Source organism: Delphinapterus leucas, chromosome 1 (genome assembly GCF_059928025.1).
Source record: "Delphinapterus leucas isolate spDelLeu-1000000601 "Yukka" chromosome 1, BTC_Dleu_Yukka2, whole genome shotgun sequence".
In the NCBI taxonomy this organism is placed as follows: Eukaryota; Metazoa; Chordata; class Mammalia; order Artiodactyla; family Monodontidae; genus Delphinapterus; species Delphinapterus leucas.
Window position 1 is genome coordinate 22,533,776 of NC_143129.1, and position 25,526 is coordinate 22,559,301.

At 35.1% G+C, this 25,526-nt stretch overlaps 1 long non-coding RNA gene across 2 annotated transcripts in view; it reads right to left on the reverse strand.

Annotated features, from left to right (window-relative positions):
• Positions 1 to 3,623: 3,623 nt before the first annotated feature.
• Positions 3,624 to 25,526, reverse strand: part of LOC111177475 (uncharacterized) — a 97,307-nt gene continuing 75,404 nt past the window's right edge. The window contains exons 5-6 of one of the 2 annotated variants that reach the window (XR_002645349.3): positions 8,538 to 8,718; positions 3,624 to 5,770 (exon numbers count right to left, since the gene is read on the reverse strand). This is a non-coding gene — a long non-coding RNA (uncharacterized LOC111177475). The remainder of the gene's footprint in view (positions 5,771 to 8,537; positions 8,719 to 25,526) is intronic. The other variant, XR_016392024.1, reaches the window with a different exon arrangement.

A 25,526-nucleotide genomic window follows, 5' to 3' on the forward strand; every position in this document is an offset into this window, starting at 1 on the left:
AATCTGAACCACAAAAATTCCCTTTTGTTTCCATCAATTCTGTGTATCACATTATTTGGCTTATAATATGATGATTTTGTAACAGATGAACTGTAAACCTTTTTATTTAATATTGGAAATGAAATAATCATTTAAGAGAGTTTTGAATAAGGACTAAAAATTCTTGATAAATGCATCTGATATTGTCCACTGAATTATTTAAAATGCATGTTATACTTATATTCTAATTATTAAAGAATTATTCAGTAAAAAAGCACATAGGTAAATTTAATTCATTATTGTTTATGTAAATACAGATTTAAGTTAGTAGACTTATTTCTCCTATAATTTTAAAGTAACTGGAAGAAAAACAATTATCCTTTGTTCTGAAAATTGGCCATTTATTAGGACTTGACTTAATATCTGACTTAAACACATACACGAGAGAAGAGAGACAAGTAAATTGTCTCAGGATATTTAAAAATACATTTGCTATAAACAAAATTTAGGAAATATTTTATGTCTCACATTTTTAATATTAAAACATCTTAAAATCATATTATACTGATCTTAGAATCATGGTATGATGTGTTTAACAGTTCATTTAAAATATGGATTTTTTGTACAAAGATAATTTGCCTTTAGAGGGTACAGTCATACAGAGTGGGCTTCTGAGCTACTAACTAATGGATGTCAATTATTGTCATTTGTATTTCTGGTCTCTAGAGTGGTATGGATAAAGAAGGTCAAAATGGTCCCTGATGAAAGGAAACTTTTAAAAACGTTTGGAAAAGTTAATGAATTAGATTTCCCCTGCACTTGACGATATTAGGATTGGGAGATCAAGATTCCCATCAGCCAAATCAAGAAAGTTCACAGTTGACAGGAAAACTCAAAGTTTCTTTTTACCCCCACCAGAGAAATGCCCTCCCGTCGCTAGAGGTGGTAATTCATAGAAACGATTATATTAGCTTAAAAAGTATGTTTCATAAGCAATAAACCTTAAGTACACTGAACCGAATTTTTGTTGTATTTATTTCATGAAGCTCTTCATAAGTGCTTGAAAATGCTTTTGGTAAAATATCCCTTTCACTTTATGAAACATGTTTTCTGCTGTGAATAAAATTACAGTCTTAATAAACCACAGCTATTGTTTTCTTTGCAACAATAATGAAAGTTCAATGAAATGAACAAAGCTAGAAAAGATGTACAACACTCCCTTTTTTTCTTTAACTGCCTTTAAATGATTTATGAAATAAAAATCCTGCTTCAGTTTGCCTTTAATAACTAGTACTTCCTTCACCAATAAGTCTCTATCTTCTTAAATATTCCAAATATTAACATATAAAAGAAGCTCTCTCCATTTGCTCTTTAAGACCTACTGCGTTTTTAGCAAAGCCTCCAAAAAGTGGAAAGTGTTTTGATGCATCGTTAACCTGATCGATTGGTTTAAAAATATATCTTTATTTGTTTTTAATAGAATAGTATTTGGAATAAAGAAATATGGTATACACCTTTAAAGAGAAGCCAGCATGTCCGTAATATTCACCAAATACATTTAAAATGCTATATTTCATATTTTGGGTTCTTAGAACTGATAGCTTCTCTGTAGAGACACTGACTTAAATGTTAAAATTCAGTTTAAAACTGTGTTTTAGTCACTTTAATACTGTCGAATTCTTAATGGAAAAATAGGTACATGAGGATAATAAAGTTGATAATATTTTCATTCTCAACTATGCAAATATTGCTCAAATGAAATATGTTTCATTATTTTATATTTCCAGGGCAACCTTTTCAGTCTGGAAAGGTCAGTACTGGGGTTTTATTTCTATACATGATATGACCTAATTCTTTCATGTGCTGCAGAAATCCAGAAGTGGGTAGAGGGTGCCTCTTCCTTTTTTTCTTTTTCTTTTTTCTTTGATGTAAGTCTAAATTGCAACAGCTAAAATGCCTTCCCATAATTTTAATGAGATCAGTGGGTTTTAAGTATGGAATGAATCAATTATTATAAGCAGAACCCCTGTGTAAATCAACCTCAGGATTATAAAATGAATCTTTGACAAGTATTCAAGGTTTCAGCGTTGTCTCAATAATGAGGATTAAGTTCTTACTAACAAGTGAAAACAAAAGTTGTATTCACTTACTAAGGAATATATGCATATTCATTAAAAGAAGTCAGAGGAATGAGGCTTTATAAAAATGAGGCGGCATCTAGAAGCACCACTAAAGGTAAAAATCCATGATAAATATGTCTAGTTTATGTTAAAAAAAAAATCCTCAAATCATATTTCAGGAAATGGCAATACATTTGTGATTGAGAAATAACTATGTTAGCAATGAAAAATAATAAGGTAGTTTTTAATATTTTTATTTTACTCAAACTTTAAAAATAAAAAAAAAAATCAAGGATTGTCTTAAAAGAAATCAAGACTGCTCGTCAGTTTTAGTAATTCTTAGAATTTGGTATTTTTCAACTGGGAAGAACAATAGCATGTAAAGTTTTAAAAGGACTGAAGACAGAGAAAAACCCTCTTTTCTGATACAGAGTCTAACAGGGTAGGGAGATTGGGTTTACATAAGATAGTTCCCTCGTGCACGTCCTAGATGATTCTCTGCTTTTCTTTCTTCTCCTTTCCTTTCAGATAACTGTCTTCTGTTAATTCCCTGTAACTAGTTGTTTAGTAACTACACAATTTACTATTGTAAATGGCAAGTCGGAAGCATAAACTACAGCGGCATATTTATGTGTGCTTACCAATTTACTACCGTACTTGAGTGCTTATGCTTATTATGATAGGATAGGGTTTATGTGCTTTTAACAAAATATATTATGAATCATCAAAACAAGAAATGTTTTCTCCTGGTTTATCCTGTCCCAATTACACACTTCTTGAAATTAGTTAGGTTCTGCATCACATAGAATCAGAAATTAATTAAACCAGTAAATATTAAATGTGATTCTTAATATACATAAAAACTGTAACATCAATGTTCTTTGATTATATTTACATATTGTTCCTTATATTTCTATTTAAGCACTTCAGGCATTATACACAGAAATTAAAAGCATGATTCTTTAAAAATATGGAATAAAGTCTTACAATAAATTAATTCAATATTCACAACATTTTATAACTCAGTGAAAGGATAAATGTATATTTTAAGAACTTTTATTTATTTGGGCCATAGTATATACAAATAAAAATATAGTACTCTGCTTAATTTTTGCCAGTTAAAATTAAATTAAATATGCTAAATCTAATTGTACTTATTTCTCTAATGAGAAAATGAGGAATTTTGGCATACATGTAGATATTTGTGAGAAAATAACACCTATGTAATAATAAAAATACAATACTTAAATAGTATTTTCCCACCACAATTTTTATCAAAAATAAACTATTTTAATAATTTTAATTTTTCATTTTTATGTATTTGTTTCAAATATATTCCTATTGTTCTGGCATATATGTGTATCATTTTTTATTTTAAGACTAAGATATCTATTATTGATGTACATGTATAAACGTAAACTGTATCTCAAAATGAATACAAAACTCACAAGAGTGAACTGAAAGAGGATACTTACATAGAAACTGTAAAGATATGCCTGAAACAGCTAAAATCAATGTCTACGAATTCATTTTCAAAGGCAAGTTTTTAAGTCGTGTGCTGGACTTGAAAAGAGAAATGATTTTGGAATAGTGAACATTTACAGATAAAAAGATAACGCTGTCTACTGTGCAATGAAGGAATTTAAATTTACAGTGAGAGTCTGACATCTGGTGGTGAGACAGAGGAGTATCAGAAAAAAAGGGGGCTGTTGTAAAGCACCTCCTGGCTTTTACACAATCAAAGTCCACTAAAAATTATAAGAAATTTTTTTATTTTTTCTATATTTTAGACATTTTCATAACATTTTTGCCTCCTCCTAATGAATCCTCTCTTATATTTACATTTCCTAAATATTGCTTGTGTTAAAGATGTATTTTCAATAGAGTGAAAATATTGGTAGGCAGTTATTTTTTTAAATAATAATAAATATTCCCTTAGAAATAGTTTGACTTATTAAATTAATTCATAGAAAGTTAGTTTTATGTTACATTTTTGGAATCAAAATGAACCTTCCCTAAATCTTCCCAATAAACAAATTAAAAATTCACAAAGAAATTTAAAGTTATTTTTAACAAAGAGCAAGAATGGCAACAAAAAGACTTTAAACATTCAATTGAAAGATAATCTTTATTTACAATAGCCAGGACACGGAACCAACCTAAATGTCCATCGGCAGATGAATGGATAAAGAAGATGTGGCACATATATACAATGGAATATTAGCCATAAAAAGAAACAAAATTGAGTTATTTGTGGTGAGGTGGATGGACCTAGAGTCTGTCATACAGAGTGAAGTAAGAAAGAGAAAAACAAATACTGTATGCTAACACATATATATGGAATCTTAAAAAAAAAAAAAAGGTCATGAAGAACCTAGGGGCAAGACGGGAATAAAGACGCAGACCTACTAGAGAATGGACAGGATATGGGCAGGGGGAAGGGTAAGGTGGGACGAAGTGAGAGAGTGGCATGGACATATATACACTACCAAACGTAAAATAAATAGCTAGTGGGAAGCAGCTGCATAGCACAGGGAGATCAGCTTGGTGTTCTGGGATGACCTAGAGGGGTGGGATAGGGAGGGTGGGAGGGAGACGCAGAGGGAGGGGATATGGTGATATATGTATATGTATAGCTGATTCACTTTGTTGTACAGCAGAAACTAACAGTATTGTGAAGCAATTATACTCCAATAAAGAACTATTAAAAAATAATAATTCATAGAAAAAAACTATTGATAATATACTCCTAGCCCATAATACTATTTTTATTAAAATTATCCAAAAGAATCACAAAATTGGTACAGCAAACTATGTTCTAAGACTAACAACCTATTACAATGTAATATGTTTGTTATACAAAATTAATCCTGCTTAAATTTTGCAGTAAGTAAATTACAATAACAGCTAAAAATAAAACTAGTAATATTAATGTTTCATAAGTAGATTTTTCTAAGTTATTTTATCTTATAATTTTAACATGTCCTTCAAATAATTTTTAAATGTATTGCTAAACCCGAATAACAAGCTTTGGTTTTTTTTAACCCTTAAACATCAAAATACAAAACTAGAAATTAATACAGAATTGGCATCTTCTGGTGCATATTCAAAGTGACATGAAGTAGCCAGAGAGGAAAGCTTTTGCATGATTTATGTTCCTAAAAGATTTAACCAAACAGTGTGAAAAATGTTCATAGTTAAAAAGAAAAAAACATATCTTGGTAATTGTCTCCGATTAATTGCCTCCAATCTCCATTTTGCTCAGTGTATGTAGGCAAAGTATTAGGACTGCACTGGTTGTTTCTGGTGTGGCTCTTTGATGTCTTCATCTAAGAGGCTGTGTGACACTCAGAACAGAGAATGCCACTGATCTCCGAAAAGATTCCGTCATTGTAGCATTTCATAAATCCTTCTGTAGTGGCAGATAAGCGATAGTATCCTAAGATCAACATCTGTTTCTTCCTCATTTCTCCACAGCTTTAAATTGAATTAATGTACGGGGTGGGTGGTCATACTGGCTTGGTTATTAGTCTTCCTCATTGATGCCCTTTATATCATGCAGGAGATTGAATTCATTGTTTATTGTGAATCTGCTGAGTAAACTTTCAGGAGAACTTTTCGAAGACTCAGGAACACTCAGCAGTGTGAATGGGAGGCATTCTCCTGTACCACTGTAATCAAAGACGTAAAAACACTTCTATTAATTTATCCGTGAAAGGTTGATATTCCCACAAATTGACGAGAATCTTGAAAGAATGTTTTAAAGGTAAGAATCAATTTTACCATTTACATAGACATTGCTCTGTAAAGCCCAGGTAATTTTAGGAATGCTAAATAACAGAAGCCATAGTGTTTTTTTTCCCCCCTTTGGAGATACTTATTCTTACATTAAATAGTTATTGATGCAGTTACATTATGTATGAAAACTCTCTCTCCAAGTGCTTTGAAGATAGGATATCTTTCTTAACAGAGACTTGTGAATAAGGAATGCAAAGAAATTTCAAAGCATTTTAGAATAAAAACAACTCTATGTATCCACTAATGAATGTTGGTGTTCATTTCCCCCATAAAAATACTCAAATTTTTTCAGGGCTCTTTGAATGGGAAGCCCGTGTTCTGCCCTCATCACACCCTGTCTCCCCATGCTATGAACTCTGCTGTTTTCATAGCTCTGAGAAAAAGGATGATATCAATTTTTTTTCTGGCTTTTGATTTCTCAGTGCCTGTCACATGGTAGGATTTCAATGATTTTTTTAAATGAATAAATAAGTAATGAATGAATGCAAAAGTGCTTTTCTTTTTTTTCCTCCAGTATCAGTAATTTTCGCCTAAAAGAGAACATAAAATTCCAATACGCATCTACCCATGCTTGAGAGAAAACAGCAAGATAAATTATTACAACACACACAGTCACATTATGTGTGAAGGCTTTGAAAATTCTTTTCTTTGGACAAAAAAAAGAAAAAGAAAGAAAGAGACGAGAACCTTTACAATTAAGCAATCCTTGGGGTCCATGTTATAGAAGTAGGTACATGAAATAGACAACGTTTTAGCTGCTAATATCTGCATTGATAATGTTTATACAGTGAGATGCCATCTGTTATATGAACATTTGCACACATTAATGGGCCCTGAGCTTGCAATGATATATTTTATATGCAGAAGCATGTCAGAAATTTGTAACAGATCAAATGTGTGGGCCCGTAATAGGCACTCCATTATCATGTTAATCATAATCTGAGCATTTGGTTTCCTGATGATTTTACTATAAAATTATATATTTTTAGAGCCCTCTTAATTTCCACATCTTTCCTGATTGCTGCTGACCACATTATTTTTTCCGTTTGATTATATCCTGTAATATATACTCTCTATGCTTCTCATTTGCCATCAACAACCCTATTTAACTATTCACTAATGACAGAATTGTCTTTCCCAAATGGTTGCAAGTTCCCCAGATCAGGGTGTGTGTCTCCCCTCTTTGGTATCCACGTACTTTGCAGAACCAGGGTTTTCAGAGATGATGTTAACTTTTGAAGGGCCAGTACTAAATATGTCCTGGATATTTGTTTTTATAGAAATGCTACTAAAATATAAACAGATTCTATGAAACATAAAATGTTTCCTTGTTAGCTGGTTCAACTAATGTTATCTGGAGCCAACCCCACTCTGTACATTAGCCTATTTTTTCCCCCATGGTGTTAATCACCTTCTAAAATTAACTTACTTGGTTGTTTTTTAAAACTTTTTTATTATCTCCTCACTAGAATCTAAGCTGCATGATGACAGGGACCTTTCTGCCTTATTCATAGCTCTATCCTCAATGGCTAGAACTACCTCTGTCTATAGCAGGTGCTTAGTAATTGTTAATTTTCCCCTAGACACTCCATTTGGAATTGACAGCTTGCTAGGATTTGATTCATAGTGTTAGAAGGGAATTTAGAGTTCATTTAACCTCATTCTATAATACCTCTGAGAGGTACCCATGTGACTTCTGCTTGTATTTTCATGACAGGAGGCTCATCATATATGAGCCATTGTTGGAAAGCTCTTGTTTTTAAAAAGAACTTTCTTGTAATGACTTGAAACCTGTCTTGTCTTTGAATAAAATATTACTGACACTGTCCGTTCACTCCGTAAGGTGAGCCAGACAGGAACAATTCCTGTTTTCATGCCCACATAGTCAAATGGGAGAGACAGATAACGAAACATATTATGTTTACAACACATGTTAAGCATAATGCTTGAATAAGAAGTACAAGATCAAAAAGAACCAAAGTAAAATCAGGTTCAGAAGAGAGGCAGCCCCAGGTTCTGCTGTCTCAAACAGATGTACAATGTAACACCCTCCTGCATCCCTCCACAGGATGTACATTACACAGAAACACTTCTGAAACCGGATGAATGGGTTTTTTCTAACTATGATAACATAGTAAGTATGGCTGCAACAGAGTCACAAGACAAGAGAAAAATCTACCAAAAAAGAGCACGCTACATTTGGTTTACTTATATGTAAGACTGAACGTTACCAGCATCTGCTGGAATTTCATTTTCTTCTAATTATTTTTGTCTCTTGAAAAATTAAATTGGCTTTCCAAATACAGTTTCATATTTTTCCTAATAAAATAATGTGTGATTCTCATAAAGAAATCTTCTGTTTCTAAAGCTTGCTTATTTCTAATATGCACTTTTCATTTCCTATTGCAAAGGTTTTTTTTATAAACATTTAGATCACTAAGCAAATGAGTAGCTTCCTAAACTAAATAATGCATGTCATCAGCCATATCACGCAAAGTTGTTGATCAAAAAAATTTGAATGGAGATGCTTAGATGTTATGATATATACTTATAACTAGATTTAATCAGTTTGCAGGGTGAAAATTAACTGTTCTTACAAGGGTTTGCTTTTAAAACTTTTCTCCCAAGTTTGTTGCTTACCTTCAATCTTAATATTTTTATTTTCAAAGCACCTGCCGCTTATCACTCATACTGAAACACACCACTCTCTTCATAGTCTCTTGACACAAACTCATGCTCTTTTATTATTATTATTATTATTCTCTTCCATTCTCTCACTTTCTGAACTTAGTTTGATCCTTGATATGGAATCCAAGTGGTCCTGGAATTGCATGGAAAGAAAGAATGAGTTCCTTAACTCCAAGGAACTTACAGATTTGGTCATTCCACAGATTTTAGACAGCAAAATTAACACAAAAGAAAGAAGAAAAAAAATAAAAAAGCAAGCCACACAGAAACGTCTTTAATGGTTATGGCAGGTTGTGTTTTCCAAAGATGGCCACCAAAATCTCTCTCAACCCATATGCTATTCTAGGATCTTGTCACTCCCCCATCAAGAGATGGAGTATAATTCTCTTTCCCTTGATTCTGGGAAGGCTTGTGTCTCTCTTGCAAAAATAAAATACAATGAAGCAAAAATTAAGCTGTGTGACTTCTAGGGCGAGATCATAAAAGGCAATGTAACTCCCATTTGGTTTGCTTCTCTCTAGAAAACTTCAGGCCTTGTGAGCAGCCTGATTACCCTGAGGCTGCCATGTTGTGAGGAAGCACAAACTACCCATGAGCAGAGGTCACATGAAGAGGCCCTTGGACCATATGAAGAGATCCCCTAGCTGACTGCTGCTCCAGCCCCACCCCTGCCACTGTTCCAGCTCCAGCCACCATCTGACTGCGATCAGAGTCCCACAGCCAGCTCAACCCTTCCCAAATTCCTGACCCACGGAAATCATGAGGAATAATAAAATGAATGTCATTGTATTAAGACACTAAATTTGGGAGTCATTTGTTATGTAGCAATAGATAACTACAATGACTTTCAGAAACTTGGTGCTGAAATTAAGGTAGTGAAGAATAATCTTGTTCTATGCACAGCTTTAAAAGCAGTGAAGGCTGAGATTCAGAATTCTTTGGTCCTCTAGAAGGGTCTCCCAGCTGTTGATATTTGTTCTTTGGTAGTACCTAAAATTATGCTTTATCATGATGTGTTAAATGTTATTGAATTTTATAAAATATACATCACATTAGTATAATTTCTTTAAAAAACAGTATCCACCTTTCTATTAAATATATCAAGAGATTTTATTATTATGCCCTGTAATGGTAGGTAGCCAAATGGAGGCCTTATAAACTCTTTTGTATGTATTACTCAACAAATATGGTAACTCTTGGCATAAAACAGCATATATCCGTTAAGATTACTTCATCAACAAATGATAGAAATCCTCAGCTTAAATTGACGTAAGCAAGAAAGAAATTTATTATCTCAAGAAGTCAGGGTCTTCCATGATGGCTTGGGCTCTGCTTCTTTGAGTCTCTTGGGTCAGTCTCACCTGTGGGTGGGCTTCACCCTTATACTGGTAACAAGATGTCTGCAGCAGTTCCGTGCAACACATCCAGACACAGCAATGGCCTGGAAAGAACAGTCTGTTCCAATGAATTCTTATTTTGAATGAAAAACTCTTTAGCATTTAAAATCCATTCATTCAATAATTATTTATTCAACACTTGATAAATGCCTGCCAATAGTCTAAGTGCTTGAAATGCAGCTATAAGCAAACTAGTAGACCTCCACTTATATGTCACTGGACGTAACTGGGTCACATGGCACCTTGTACCCATTCAATGGAAAGAGTTATAAGACCACAATGATTGATTGGAACCCAATCCAAGATATTTCAGGAAAAACGATCCCTCTTCCCTAAATCATGTAGGAGAGGCATAATCACTTGAACAGATTGGGGCGTTTCTAGCAAGGATCCAGTGGGGGAAAAGGATATTCAGTAGATCACTTAGCAGTGTCTGTAAACAGAATGTATAAGAATATATTGTTATTCAGTTTATGAAGATTATCTAATAACGTAGATATGTCTTGTTACGTAATGTTAGGTTAAGTTACCAGGATTTTTAAAAGGTACATATAAAATGATCACAACTATATATGTTTAAATCTTGGCATATTCAAAAGGGCCAAATAGCAATACTAAAATGCCAGTAATATATTGCCTGTTTACTTTTTGTGATAGAGCTATTTGTGTATTTGTATAACCTGTTTCTACTTTTCCCACTAAATTTTCTTTAATGAGCTTTTTCTTCTTTAAATAGTTCTTTAAATGAAAAATAATTTCTTGTCAACTGTGCCCAGCTACATTATCTACTGCCTAATCTAAATCAAATAAAACAAATTTATGGAGCCTAAAGTTTCCTAGTCTCAGATCATAGCAATGACATCTTTTTTTTTTTTTTTCCAGTACTTCCAGCTCAACCAAGAGACAAGTAATTTTAAATAAAGAAAAAGAACTCCCTTGCCAAGAATCTTCAGATCAATGATCCGGAATATATGATATTTTAGAGTTTAAATATTTGTCAAAGATTAAGATGATTATAAATTCACTAAATATATACTCTTACAGCTATACTAGGTTTTGGTTAATGTTAACATATGTTTAAATTAATTAATGATTTACCAGAAAATCTGCTTTATAGTATAAAGAGAAATAGAAACCTTTCCTCCAAGCATCCAGATGCTTGGAGCCTACTAAGGTCAAGCCCCCAAATAAATCATATATAGTTCACTCATCTCCCCTTCTCATTACTCTTTGGTTTCAGTTTTCATGGGGACTCATGTTTGAGGGGCTAATTATGACCACGTAGGCTGTTGGGAGACACACATTCTCTTGGGAAGAAAAGCTATGAGGTTGAAAAGCAGCAGGGCTTCTTTCTCCCACTGCAATCAGGATAATCCACAAAATGCACTCAGTAAGAAGTGTTGGCTAGCTTAAAAAAAAATGAGCATCGTAATTTCTCAGTTGCACTAACACACCTATGCTCACCAGCAGGGTTCAGTTGAAGATTTAGAAGAAGTAGTTTTGGGAGATGAAACATTCAGTAATTTGCCTTTTAAAGGTGACTACCTGTAAAGCAAATCTTCATGGCTAATGTAAATTGATAACCTCTTGCCTGCATCTAAAGAACAGAAGCCTGTCTCTAGTCGTAGAGATGTGTTAACTGTTGGCCTCTCAAAACTGCAAGAACATGGTGAGCACTGCTCTTCCCTATCAGTGTGACATCTAAACAGCTCAGAGCTGATAGGATTCTTCATCAATCACCTTGATCACAATGGCTGTATGGACAGGGAATTTAAGAGAGCTGATCTGCTCTGTCACTTTGGGCTACATTGTTCTTTTTTTCTTTCTCACTTTTCTTTAGGCCATCTCATCCATCAACTGAACGGCACAACAATTGAGACCTAAAACTAAAAACACATATAATGACACTTAGTTAAATGATTGGGCTCTGCTAAACCCACAGGGAATCAGAGTAACCGTTCAGTTTGATCTAAAGAATCAGTCCACCAGTTGTGAGGTACTCACGCAAACAAATGAGTATTTGGCATTACGCATCCTGTACCTAATAGTCTCTGGTATTGCAAAGACTTTAAATATCCAATGTAATAGAATACATTTTCAAAATAAAATCAAAGAGATCAGATTTGTGGTTATCAGAGGCAGGGGGTGGGGGGAGTGAGAATTGGGTGAAGGTAGTTAAAAGGTACAAACTTCCAGTTGTAAGATAAATTAGTACTAGTGATGTAATGTACAACATAATAAATGAAATTAACACTATGATACACTTTTTATGAAAGTTGTTAAGAGGGTAAAGTCTAAGAGTTCTCATGACAAGGAAAAATATTTTTTTCTATTTGTTTAATTTTGTCTGTACATGAGATGATGGATGTTCACTAAACTTACTGTGGTCATCATTTCATGATGTGTGTAAGTCAAATCATTACACTGTACATCTTAAACTTGCACAGTGCTGTATGTCAGTTATATCTCAGTAAAACTGGTAGAAAAAAATTAAATCACCAGATGTCAAAATCTTTGAATGAATACTATTCTGAATAAATCAAAAAGGACATTGTTAGAAAAGAAAAAAATGAATACCAAATATAATAGTTCTGGTAAATGAGTTTCACGTGCAGGAGTTTGTAGCTTATAAGTTCAAGTATAAGCGGTGGGTAGATGTGTCAGCCAGGGATGTAGTGATGCATCGTGAGAAACACAAGGAGCACAGCTTCAGCTCTCCCCAGGGACAGCCAGGGAATCTCTGAAGCCTCTGATACCTTGGAGGTCACATCTCCCTCTGAATTTAAAGGTACCTTATTTTGTCTTTTACATCCGTGAATATGATTAAACTCCTGCTGTTGTGCTAAATTTCCAAGATTGTAAAAAGTCAGGGGAATTAAAAAGGTCACAGCAGCATTTCATTTCACTAGCAGACTAATGTTATAGGAGGACATAGGAAATTGCTTGAAAAGAGAACCTGTATCCAAATTCTGGAAAATCTGAGTGGGGAAACCTAGGTGGGAAAGAGAAGATTCTTTTAGGTGTGTAAGGACAATGTGAGATGCCTTACCAGAATGTCTTAGTCAAGAAAATTAAAATGTCATTTTAATAGTAAAAAGAGGCTAGAATCTGGTCACTTAACATGAAAATTTGCCAGGAGTTAGGTGCAATATCCATTTTTCTGTGGACCCCTGGACTTGTTTATAAATTTAGAATATTGCTTTTATACCTTAGAGCTACAAATTACACAACATAACCCTTTCTGTTTTAGTACAATACCACTATTTTACACAACTAGGAGTAAAATGTTAGATGTAAATATAAAATTAAGAAATAGTGCTTCCCAGGCTTCCCTGGTGGTGCAGTGGTTGAGAGTCCGCCTGCCGATGCAGGGGACGCGGGTTCGAGCCCCGGTCCGGGAGCATCCCACATGCCGCGGAGCGGCTGGGCCCGTGAGCCATGGCCGCTGGGCCTGCGCGTCCGGAGCCTGTGCTCCGCAACGGGAGAGGCCACAACAGTGAGAGACCCACGTACGGCAAAAAAAAAAAAAAAAAAGAAAAGAAAAGAAATAGTGAAATCAACAAAGATAGAACATATACGTGAATGACCAAATCTGCGTTCATTCAGGACAAAATATAAAACAATTTGCTTACATCTATAAGATGAAAAAATACTCATGTTGGCCTAAAATAAAAATAATTGCAATGCATGTTAATGCGTATGTGCTTTGAAATCTGTTGACTCCTGTGAGCAATATGATATTTTGTGATAGTTCAAAATTCAAGTTGTTTCAAGGACAGCTCTTAAGCAGATCCATCCAAAAGGACTGCCTCAAGTTTATCCCAATTTAGTGTCTGCACAACATGTTATCAACATGGAGCATCTTCAAAATAAGTTAATATGCGTGATGTTTCTGAGGTGCACATCGAAGAAATTATCTCAGTAAGCCCAGACTCTTACATCTTCCCATACATAGAGAATCACTAAATTCCTTAACTTGAGATGTGGCCTCCTGGGCTTGAAGCCCTCAAAATTCCTGATAACTCTCAAATTTAGGTTGTGAATTTTTTTTTTTTTTTTTTTGCGGTACATGGGCCTTTCACTGTTGCGGCCTCTCCCGTCGCGTAGCACAGGCTCCAGACGCACAGGCTCAGCGGCCATGGCTCACAGGCCCAGCCGCTCCGCGGCATGTGGGATCTTCCCGGACTGGGACACGAACCCGTGTCCCCTGCAGCGGCAGGCAGACTCTCAACCACTGCGCCACCAGGAAAGCCCGGTTGTGAATATTTTTAAGTCTACAGGTATAAAGCAGACACTTCCAAAGCAGAACAAAAGACAAATCTCAACATTTGGAACACTGACACCGGTGGCGGACACTCCCGGAAAGATCCATCTGAGGAGCTGTTAGAACGTTGTCACCCCTTTTTCCACAAGATTGTGGAATGGACATTGACAGTGGGGAATTGTCACAGGCAAGCGCTAAATCGGACTCCACGTTGGATCTGTTTCTTTGACTTTAACCTTTGCTTTTCGTTGATTTTGCTATTATAATAATACGTAATGGCCTGCCTCAGGGAACACTGCCCACCTGTGAATGGCTGCAAGAAAAAAGAAACCAACACATCCCCTCACTGAGGCTGGTCATTCCCGAAGATGTTTTGCAAGACTGATGGCCCTTTTACTTATTACTTCCTCACTGCCTCTCCCTCTCTGACTCTATAAAAGAAACTGGCATCCAGACCCAGATAAGATGGTTTTTCAGAGGCACTAATCTGCCATCTTCTCAGTCTGCCAGATTTCTGAATAAAGTCGTATTCCTTGCCTCAAAAAAAAAAAAAAAAATATATATATATATATATATTCGTGATGTTTGATTATATAAAACGTTAAAAAATCTTATAATTCTTTAATATTTGAAGTTTGGATAGGATTTTTTTTAGATTCTCCCAGGGTAATAGTGTGCTTTATTAGTAAACATTTATTAAATTCAAAAAATGTCAGACAAATGCTTTATAAGCATCATCTCATTTAATCTTCTCAAAAATCCTATGAGATAATATTATTAGGCCCATTTGACAGATTAGAAAACTGAGATACAGAGAAGCTAAGCAACTTGGATGAGGTGTATGTTGGAGCTGGAATATAAAACCACAGTCCAAGCTCTTATTCAGTGTACTAGTCTGTGTAGAAACAATTTAAGCCACAAACCACAGAGTACTTCCTTCAGTGAATTCTGGTATACCTATAACATCATTATGAAAATAGCTTCAAACTATTATATATAGAATGGATAAACAACAAGGTCCTCCTGTATAGCACAGGAACTACATTCAATATCCTGTGATAAACCATAACGGAAGAGAATATGAAAAAGAACATGTATATATGTATAACTGAATCACTTTGCTGTACAGCAAAAATTAACACACATTGTAAATCAACTATACTTCAATAAAATAAAATTTAAAAAAAAGAAAACAGCTTGACAACATTCAAAGATGTTGGGTAACTAAGGCCCTTTAAGTTGCAAAACTAAGTTCTTTTCAGACTCAGATAACTGTCTTGAATGAGAGCTGTTGTGTTAACTGGAATTTGAGGTTAATTCATTTAATAGAGAAGCCATTTGCCTTTCAAGAAGGCCTTCCTATGTAAACAAATAGAAAGATCATTGAGAACCTGCTCATCTTTGTATCCCAAACACCTAGTGTATTTCGCACATTCTATGTGCTCAATAAGTATCTCCTGATTACGTTAGCTAATCAATTAATTTATTATTGAACATTCAATTAAGTGAATCTTGATCTTATAAGCAAACTCATGTGTGTATTAGCGCATGGGCTCTGTAGTTTGTGGCACGCAGGCTCTCTAGTTGAGGAGCTCAGGCTCAGTAGTTGTGGTACATGGGCTTAGTTGTCCCGTGGCATGTGGGATCTTAGTTCCCTGACCAGGGATTGAACCCACATCCCCTGCGTTGGAAGGTGGATTCTTTACCACTGGACCACCGGGGAAGTCTTGTATTACATACCTTAAAAGAGGTCTCATAAATACACAACGTTAACTTACCTCTGGTGATTTTCTGAATTTACTTGTTGGGTAAATCTATAGAAAATACAAAATACTATTCATACTCAAATCAAAAGTTTAAATAAAGGCATTGTCTTAGTTCAGGCTATAATAACAGAATATCATAGACTAGGTGGCTTAAGCAACATTTATTTCTCATAGTTCTGGAAGCTAAGAAGTCCAAGATCCAGCATCTGGTTAGGGCTCTCTTCCTGGTTTGCAGGTAGTCATCTCATTGTATCCTCACATGCAGAAAGGAGAGAGAGAAGAGAGAGCTTTCTCTCTCTTGTCTCTTCTTACAAGAGCACTAATCTCATTCATGAGAGCTCCACCCTCATGACTTAATTATCTCCCAAAGACCCCACCTGCTAATACCATCACATTGGGGGTTAGGATTTCAACATATGAATTTTGAGGGGACACAAATATTTAGTCCATAACAGACATTAAATAATATCAAGTCTTAATAAATAATTCTTATTGTTCATTCTTTATTCTTTATATGCCTTCGTTCTGAGTTAAATTTCTGCTCTTTCCTTAACAGTCCAATGTTCTGATTTGTGAATTTATTCATGCCTTTGTAAAAATATTACCAGTCTCACATAGCAACCTATGTATCATGTGTAATTCCCTCCTGAGTATGACTAATAATTAATCTAACCTGTAGGTGTTAGATAATATACCATAGTTACCCACTTGCCTAAAACTATACCAGAATTTTAGTCTGTGATCAACATATATAAAAATCTCTCTGTATAATTTCCAAATCTTTTTTTCAAAATGTCCTTGTGTGCAACAGAAAGACAGCTTGGCAGTACAGATTTCTGGACATGTTGAAGAGTGATCTATTCTCCATTTATTGCTTGAGACTGTTGGATTCCCTAGCATGCTGACTAACTGATTAAGGATTTGGGCTGCTCTTACTGCAAGGCAGTGACGGTATTACATTGCATCATTTACTTCCATGAAACAAATGTCCTTAACAAAGTCCACTTTTCATGACCAGTAAAAGTTTATGAATAAATGGGGAAATATTATAGCTCACACATTATTGAGGTAAAAGCATACCTAGTTGGAGGGGTATACTCAAAGCTCTGGTATCTCTCTTCACACCCTAAAAAACTGGAGGAAATAGAGACCATATAAAGTTCTAGGTGTGCATGTTCGCATACACTCTAAACCCTGTATTTCAAACTACTTTAACTTGTTGAGGTTCCTGAGGACAAAAATAGAGAGCCGAGGGCCTGGTGAGTCCTTCCTTTCCATGTTAGGAGGGTGGATGAATTGCTGGGACTGTCGAGCTAGCATCCTGATTTGGAGATGAGAAATGAATATTAATATTCAAGTCTCTTAATGCCTTTCTTAAATTTCCACATCACAGCATCAGAATAACCAGTTTACAGGCTTTGTATTGAAAACTTGGGTACGAATTGGTGTCCTGCCTTTTTCTTAGGATTCCTTCCTCATTGTTTACATGAGCAGGCCTTGGGAAGCAGAAGCTAGCCCATCACTTCCACTCTCCTCCTCCCATACAAAATTCCTTTCCTGTGTGGCTCGCAGATTCAACGTTTGTGATTATTCACAATATAACAGAAGCAAAGTGTTTACCCTAAAGGACTGAGTTATCTATTTAAATGATCTGTACAGACAGAACAGGCAATGGAAGGAAAAAGCCCTACATTTTGAAGGCAGTCTTAATAAACATTTTATTGAAATATAGTGGTGTTTCACAGAGACAGATATGCTCAAGTTTATCCATTTTATCTTGAAATTTTTTTTCATTGTTACAGAAAGTGAAATAGTAGAAGAAAGTAGAAACATAACAGCAATCATTATAAATGTTTATAGACATAAGTAAAGCCCTTATCTAAAGTTCATCCTGTTTAAGGACATGTTTTATGTTGTACAATTCCTCTTAGAACATCAATCTAATAAGCACCAAATGAGGCTGAAGACAATGCTGTTATAAAAAATGGAGAAAAATGACTAAAATATGATAATTATACTGATGGCTTATATGTTCAATCTAATCAACCAGGCTTCCAATTTGTCATAATGTACACTCACTCATACATTATTATTTAATTATAGCAACACTTCTATTTGGAAAGGTTGTCAATCAAGTGAACACCCAGCATTTTTTCTTTTATTTTTCCCTAATAAGGGGCATATTTTCAGTAAGGATTTGAAGCCGCCATGCTATTGATTTAACCCTTGGAATACTTTGCATGCAAAAACTATAGTTCCCATTGAATATTTTTCTTTATATACATATTAATATAAGTTTATACTATGTAACATTATTCTTTTATGTCAGAACTGATATACCACATTCTAAAAGAAAATTAAATATCGACAGAATTTGGTGATTTTATGGTTAAGATATCCATGTGCTTGCACTAAAAGACAAAAGATGTGCTGTTTTTAAGAGAGGGAAAATTTGACCATAGTGTTTCCCAGTTTGTCTGTGATCCATATTGAATAAGAAACAGCAGTGAGGGTGAAATTTAGATAGCTCTTGGACATGAATGTTTATGTAAACAGGCTTTACCCATAGCAAATTAAAGGTTTCCCTTACCTTTTACTTTATCTCTCTGGCTCCATTACTCTGCCTTCCATTTGGTAAAAATGTTTAACATATTGCAAAAACAATCATGTAAGTGCATCTGCCAGGGTCACCTACTAAGATGTTAGTAACTTGATCATATAACCAAGTCTTCTCTAGCAAAATGAAGCAATAAATTGAAACAACTACTCATATTATTGAAATGACTAAAAATGTGTCTCAATTATTTTGAATATATTATTGCCTTTGGAAGATACATTTCTGTATATATGCATACAGATCTATATATATAGATTAAATATGATCTCTGTATGTGTATATGACTTATATGTATACAGTATATTCTCAATTTTTTAAGCCAGATTATTTAATAGACCATTCTGTCAAGATGGTCAGATTATTGACTAAGAATTTAGAAATATATATTCTTATTGAGTGTGGACAGTTTGTGTCCTTAAGTATCTGGATAATTGGTTCTATGACTCCATTCAACCAATATGGTAGATAAGTCCATGGGATCTATTTTTTTATAATTAGTGGGAGAGAGAGAGAGAGAGAGACTTTATTTCTCCTTTATTTCTTTAACTATTCTTCTTTGCAAGTGTAAAATGAAGAAGCAAATGTTCACATTTGCAAACCTCCATTATTCTTTACATCTAGTTTTGTGATGATGAGATACGTGATATGTACAATTGCAAACATGGAATATGAGCCCATATATCAACACCACTACTACATTTCTATCACTTTCATGAATTACTAACAAAAACAATTATATCAAATGTTTTGTTTTTTGTTTTTTTTGCGGTATGCGGGCCTCTCACTGCAGTGGCCTCTCCCGTTGCAGAGCACAGGCTCTGGACGCGCAGGCTCAGCGGCCATGGCCCACGGACCCAGCCGCTCCGCGGCATGTGGGATTTTCCCGGACCAGGGCACGAACCCGTGTCCCCTGCATCGGCAGGCGGACTCTCAACCACTGCGCCACCAGGGAAGCCCTCTTTAATGTTTTAACTTCATTTATCCTTCGTAACAACTATGGGATTGGTATTATTGTTCATTATTTTCAGTTGAGGAAATTGAGGCACAGAAAGATGAAGTAGCTTGCCAGAATTATTTACTAAATATTAGAATAATTTCAAACTGGAGTCCCTCTCTGAGTTTTCTGAGAATGTCAACAATAATAACAATGAGAAATTTGGGGGAAAGTCAGGGCTTATGCTCCTTGCCTTAACTGCAGCCTCACCTCCTCTGCCGCCTTTTTGCCCCATTGTGGGGTGGCCTGCTCTGCAGTTTCCTCTCCTCCTGGCCCCAGGGAGCTGCTTCTCTGCGCTTGGTTCCCTCACTTCCTGATGACTCCATTTTGATACTTGGCTGGCTGCTCCAGGGAGGGATCCATGTTCATCCCGGTACCCTATCTTAGACCCTGGAACTCCACCATTAATTAATCTGGTTGCATTCTGCTGTTATCATATGTTCATGCAAAAGTGGATCCAAACATCCTAAGGAGAATTTGTAAGTTGTATAAATATGTCAACCAAATAACATACCTGAACATGTAAGGAGGGGAGATGAGTTTGGGTTTGAAACTATCCAAAGAATGGATATGTTTTCATTTCTTTCATACAGTAACACAGCTGAAAGCAATCTTCCTTTACCATGAAAGAAGGCAGGAAAGAGTCAGGAGAGTACTACACTATTAAACTCCAAGGAGGGTAAGAATGAAAAGTACCTGAATTCTGCAGAGTTAGATTGACAGCTCTTCACTGTAACACTCAGGATCCCCTGAGTCCTGATCCTGAGCGCATACTCAACAGAGACCAGAACAAACAACAAATATTTTAATAATCAAGTAGTGTATCATAAAGAATGTAGGTTAGACATAAGGAAGAACAATCTGACATGGAGAATATTTGACCATGACACTAAAATCCCTAATAAATTTAGATCAAATTTCAGCCAATTGGATTAAGAAGAAAAAAATCTAACCAGGACATATATGTGGCGTTATGAGAGCTATAAAGTCTATTAATAATGGGCTGAATTCTTTATTGGCCTGATTAAATTTACCACACAGTTTGCTATCAACATGGGTGTCATTAGGTACTAAAGGTAATGTATAATCTCATTTCATGGAGATGTTGAAAAACATAACTGCCTTCTTGTCTCAAAGAAAGAGGCTAACTCTTTCTAAAGAGAAAAAGGGACTTCCCTGGCAGTGCAGTGATTAGGACCCCACGCTGCCGATGCAGGGGGCGCCAGTTTGATCCCTGGTCGGGGAACTAAGATCCCACAGGCTGCGTGGCCAAAAAGATAAAGAAAATTAAAAAATAAAGAGAAAAGAATAAACAAGTTCATGCATTCAAGAATTTTTCTAGTTCTTCTAATCAGTAACTAAGCAAATATAGATGTAAAAATCATATAAATCATATAAATTTCAGGTTAAGGGAAGCAGATATATTGAACATTTTTTTCTCCTGTAGTATAACAATTAAAAAATTCAACACACATTTATTGCTATGTGTCTGGTGTTGTAAATAAGCACTTCCATGTCCTCTATCTTATTTAACATTGTTATTAAACAATTTCATTTTCCTTGTAAAAAAGAAATTCTAATCCCTCTGTAGCCTGAGGGAAACCACTAAACCTTTATTCTTCAATTTTATTTAAAATTGAGATGATAATATTTAGCTCCCTGGGTACTATGAAAACTAATTAATTAGCATTGGTAAAAGATCTTGAAGACCAAAAAATATGAAAGTCCTAAACCTAACATTATTATGTTCTTATTCTTCACAGTGTCCTCAACATTAGTCTCCTTTTTTTCCTCTATTCCCCATCAGTAAATAACATTTAACTTGAAACAATTTGACATGAGCTAAAACCTACCAGCTGTTATCAAGATCTCTTGGCTAAAGATGGTATTTATGCGAATGTTTGTAGTACATACCAAAACATATGTGCTTGTTCACTAAAGATAGGAAAGTTTGAGTGAAAATAATATGATGAAATTCTTTTAACTGGCTCCCATGCGATTTCGGAATGGAATATGATGCTTTGTTTTTCATATTACTGGCGATATGAGATAATCTGAAGCAGCTTCGATGTTAAGTAAACAAATGTAAAGTACAGTCAATTGCTTTTTTTTTTTTTTTTTTTTTTGCAGTACACGGACCTCTCACTGTTGTGGCCTCTCCCGCTGCGGAGCACAGGCTCCGGACGCGCAGGCTCAGCGGCCATGGCTCACGGGCCCAGCCGCTCTGCCGCATGTGGGACCTTCCCGGACCGGGGCACGAACCCGTGTCCCCTGCATCGGCAGGTGGACTCTCAACCACTGCGCCACCAGGGAAGCCCTCACCTGCCTTTTGACTTTGCTAATGGACATCACTTTCTTTTAGGGTAGTCCCATATCACTGAATATGTTTTGGAAATACTCAGAATAGTATTCTTGTTAGCTTTCTGAAGCTTATTTCACAATAATTAAGCAGCAATTTTATATTCTCAACCCAAGAGCCAAGCTCTTGGAAAAACTACCATTGAATTATGGTACTTATTAAAATTCTCTGAAAATAAACCTTATAATACTAAGGTTTTCAAATATGACGTATTTTATATGGAATTCATTTGAATCAAACCACTGTTTGATTCCTAACACCTGTAGCAATGAAAGGACCTCAGGAATCCTGAAACAAAAAGGAATGAGTTTGCAAGTAAATAGAATGGGCAAATCCGTGAATTCTTAGTGTGGTTTTTGGAGGCAGTATTATGTGTTATATTTTAAAAGGAAAAAAAGAAAAAACTCGCTTAATTTCAAAGTCAATGATAATCTGTCTCTCCTCTTCCCTTTCTTTTCTATTTCCAGCCCAAATACCTATGAATTGTGAGATGATTCTGAAAACGAATTATCTTCCAATCTAGGGCAACATATTTGCCTTAATTTCTTCCATATTCTGAAATTTAAAGAATTAAATGGAAAATATTTCATAATCAATAAATGATTGATTAATTCCCTGTCTTATCAGACTCGAAGCAATTCTATCACCACTGTTAATACAACACAATATTTTATGTATCTTTTTTTTTTTTTTGCGGTACGCGGGCCTCTCACTGTTGTGACCTCTCCTGCTGTGGACCACAGGCTCCGGACGCGCAGGCTCAGTGGCCATAAAGCTTCGCGGCATGTGGGATCCTCCCGGACCGGGGCACGAACCCGCGTCCCCTGCATCGGCAGGCGGACTCTCAACCACTGTGCTACCAGTGAAGCCCTATGTATAAATTTTTATAAAGTGTCCAAGGTGCAATATAAAACTAACACAGCAGACAAAGTCTGTGAGGAGTTTGCAATCTATCTTAAAGTTACATGGAAAATAAATACTCTTCGAATCCAAATAGGTTGATGTATTGTAGCACAAGATCAAAATTAGGGCAAAAGAGGTAGGTTTATGGGACCTTGGACAATTGATTCAGCCATCTTAAATTATGTATGTAATGATATCATGTAAATGATAGTATATTAGGAATCAAAAATGAGAACAGAAGTGAAATCATTTTAAACTTCTATACAAATGGCAGATATTATTGCAATTATATAAATTAATATGAACACAGAGAAAAACATATATGTTGAACTCCTCCATGTTTTGAAAGGACGGGATATAGGGAAATGATACAACTCTGTTTCAGGTGGACAAGTTTTCATAGGGTGACATTACAATGCTTTAGACCTAGTAAATTACATGCTTAATGTACATGCTTAGGAATATCCCATGCTTTCAAGGCAAGGTCTCCAGAATGAGAATAGAAGGACCAACCGCAGAGGAAACTGGGGGTCTTGGAAATGAGGGAAGTCATGTTTATGAATGAGGGGTGGCGGTTTTTTACCCAGGTGGTTGCTGCCTCATTGCTCCAATTTCTGGGGCCACCCTTGCCTATGACTTTAAAACAAACAAACACTTTTGGACAATGATATTTAGTCAATTAAGATGTGGAAGAGAATATAGTCAAACTCATAAGAGCAGAGAGTAAGTTGGTGGTTACGAGGGGGTAAAGGGAGGGAGAAATAGGGAGGTGATGGTCAAAGGGTATGAAGTTTCAGGTACACAATAAATGGGTTCTGGAGATGTACTATAGAGCATAGAGCCTATATAGCTAACAATGCTGCATCCTATATTTAAAATCTAAGGGGGTAAATCTTATGTTAAGTGTTCTTACAACACACACCACCCCACACCACACACACTAATCATAAAGGGCAGGAGGAAACTTTGGGAGATGATGACTACATCTGTGGCCTTGATGGTGGTGATGGATTCTTGTGTTTAACCATCAAGTTTAGACATTGAATATATAGAGTGTTTTATATGTCAATCATAACTCTATAAAATGTTTTTGTTAAAGAAATGTATACTTGCGTTGGGTTGTCTGGAATGATGATCACTTAATATAATCTGATTATTATATCTGAGTGGTGAGACATTTTTTAGCAATAATTATTTTTACCTTCGTAACTGGGTTTCTTATACTAGGCATGTATATTTTTTTGAAAAAATCCTTATTCTGCAAAACAATTTGGGAAAATAAGTACATGGTAAAACAAAGCTTCACTAGTAATAAAATGAGTGAAAACTTTTAAAATGAGCTGTCATTCTACACTTCTATAATTAAAAATAGTAAAATCTGATAATATTATTAAATGTTAAGGAAGGTTCAATGAGACATGTATCTTCGTACACTGCCAGTAAGAGTGTACTTTGATATAACTTATCTGAAAAGCAAGTGGGCGATATGAATTTCTAAAAAGGCACAGCCTTTGACCCAATAGTATGACTTCTTGTATCCTATCCTAAAGGAAAAAAAAAAAATCAGAGCTACATACAAAGATACAAAGACATATTATTCATAACAGCAAAATTTTGGATACAACTAAAAATTCAACAATAAGGAAATGACTAATGAATAATCGTATATCCATTAAAAATCATATTCAGGAAACCAATGACCAGAAAAAATGATTACTCAATGTGAAATGAAGAAAAGCAGAACTCGATTCTTATACACGATAAGGTTTCAATTTTACAAACCATGTATGGGGGGAGGGCACTCACATAGGGTAAAGACCATTGGAGTAAACATACTACAAAGCTACTAGTGTTTATGTTTCTAGTTTGTAGGATTGTACATAATTATTATTTTCATCTTCATATCTTTCTGTATTTTCAAGATTTTCTACAACTAGAATGGGTTAAAAATCTCTCTGCTTTATCATTTAGGAAAGAAATATCCTTTCTCAAAATTTATTCTAAGAAATAATATTCAATTTGGGGGAAAAAACTATACACAAAGGAATTTATCACAGAATTATTCATAATCTTAAAAACTGAAAAAAAGCTGTAATGCCCATTAATAGAAAGGATAACTAACTTGTGCAACATCTCTCCAAAGAATGTACCACATTAATCTATACTAATGACTAGGATGATTATGTAAAAACAAGGAGAATGCTTAAATGAAAAAACAAAGTCATCGAATGGTATGCAAAGTTTCGTTTAAATTGTTGAATAAAAACCAATATACGTGCACATAAAACACTGAAAGAAAACTTGCAAACTCTCATAGTTATTATGCTATATCTGGGTTCCCCAGTGAGTGAACATTTTATTTACCTTTCTTTTCAAGCTCTTCTGTAATATGACTATTTCCTCCTTTATGATAAAACCGATTTATAACACAAACCATAATGTCTGAATCAGAGAAGAACAACTAGTACAGTCATTCATTCCAATTCTGTTTATTCTTCTTTCTTAATTTCTAACCATTTGTATGAACTTGCATCTTTCAGCCTCATATTAAGCATTAGTGTTTGTCAGTGAAGCTTTATGGACTTTAATACTGAGTTTATAAGGTATTGAGTTAATGTGACTCATTTACTTCACATTTCAG